Below are 1,566 nucleotides of genomic sequence, written 5' to 3'. Positions count from 1 at the left end.
ACACACACACACACACACACACACACACACACACACACACACACACACACACACACACACACACACACACACACACACACACACACACACACACACCACCCTCCCCTCCGCTCCACTCACTGTCTACCGTGAGTCTCATTCATAATAAATGACATTCAACCACAGACTTCTGGAATTGGAATCGGATGGCCCTGCTTTGAAGATGAAATTAAAAATAGGGGGGTTGTGGGGGATCTCATCTCGGAATTACGGTGGGTGAGAGACGCACATCGTTAAAGAGGTGCCAGCTACCGGCGATCGCCCAACATTCAGTCCTTTGAAATCCATCCATCTCTCTTGGCAAATCCTCCCCGCCTGCCTTTATCAAGGGAGAGCCTACAGAAATCAGTGACATGTTAGAGGATGTAGCTAAATGTATGTTTTCCAGAGAGTTTCACTTTCACTAATGAACGCTGTGCTGTGTTTTTCTCCTTCTCTGTCCTCAGGCAGTTTCATTAGAAGGACTGTCGACTGAAATACACTCCAATTAGACTCTTTACGGTAAGAACATATCGATACAGTATAACGCACAAAATTGTGGAAAAGTATGTTTCAGTTAAACATTCCTGAATTACAGCCCCCAATAAATTAAAATGCTATGCATGAATGTATTGCATTAAAAGGCATTAATCAATTAGTCTTAACAAAGAGAATGGAGAAAGAGGATACGTCATACATTCTAGCTTTCTGATAATTTAGTAAAATATTTACCACTAAAGCCACATTCACTGGTTTAAAAAATCTTAGGCTTGTGTACTGTATGTGTGTGTGTGTGTGTGTGTGTGTGTGTGTGTGTGTGTGTGTGTGTGTGCGTGTGTGTGGGTGGGTGTGTTTGTGTGTGTTTATGTGCTTGCATGAATATGTAGGGGTGTGTGGGTGTCTTTGTGAGTGGACACATATGTGTGGCCATGGACTCACACGGGAGTGTGTGTTTGTATGTGTGTCTTAGCGCATGTGTGTTTGTGTGCGTAGCGATCACAGTGTTGCCGACCGTATGTAGCATTGAGTCTTGTACATTACAAGAGAGCCTGTGTGCCTAGGGAAAAAAAAGACTCAATCACAGAAAACATCATGGCGAGGAAGAGGAGGAAAATAAATGATGAAGAGAGTTAAAGGGGAAGCAGAAACGAGAAAAGGACAGATAAAGAAAGGAGAGATGAAGAAAGAAAAGGAGAGAGAAAGAAAGAATGAAAGAGGTAGAGGAAGCAGAATGTCTTTCAACTATAGAGGAACAGAGGAGGATCAAACTGGGAAAAGGAGCTGTTAGTCTGTCATCCAAGCAACGGCATCCAGTTCCAAATGAGGGACACACTTTAGACATCTTCCTCATCGCAGCCTCTGGAATCATTAAGATGGGACACACAGTGTGTGTCTAAACACACAGTTAGTAGTAGTGTATGGATGTGTGTGTGTCCTCTGTGTGCACACTGTAAGTAGTGGTGTATGGATGTGTGTGTGTGTGGCCTCAGTCTATACACACAGTAAGTAGTAGAGTGTGTGTGTGTGTGTGTGTGTGTGTGTGTGTGT

The 1,566-nt window shown here is 43.5% G+C and overlaps 1 long non-coding RNA gene across 1 annotated transcript in view; it reads left to right on the top strand.

The window, feature by feature from the left end:
* The first annotated feature begins 404 nt into the window (after window positions 1-404).
* The window catches only part of LOC125284955, a 22,215-nt gene continuing 21,053 nt past the window's right edge, over window positions 405-1,566 (top strand). The window contains exon 1 of the long non-coding RNA XR_007191970.1: window positions 405-540. This is a non-coding gene — a long non-coding RNA (uncharacterized LOC125284955). The remainder of the gene's footprint in view (window positions 541-1,566) is intronic.

The sequence above is a fragment of the Alosa alosa genome, chromosome 20 (genome assembly GCF_017589495.1).
Source record: "Alosa alosa isolate M-15738 ecotype Scorff River chromosome 20, AALO_Geno_1.1, whole genome shotgun sequence".
Classification (NCBI taxonomy): domain Eukaryota; kingdom Metazoa; phylum Chordata; class Actinopteri; order Clupeiformes; family Clupeidae; genus Alosa; species Alosa alosa.
This window is presented reverse-complemented; position numbering and strand designations above follow the sequence as displayed.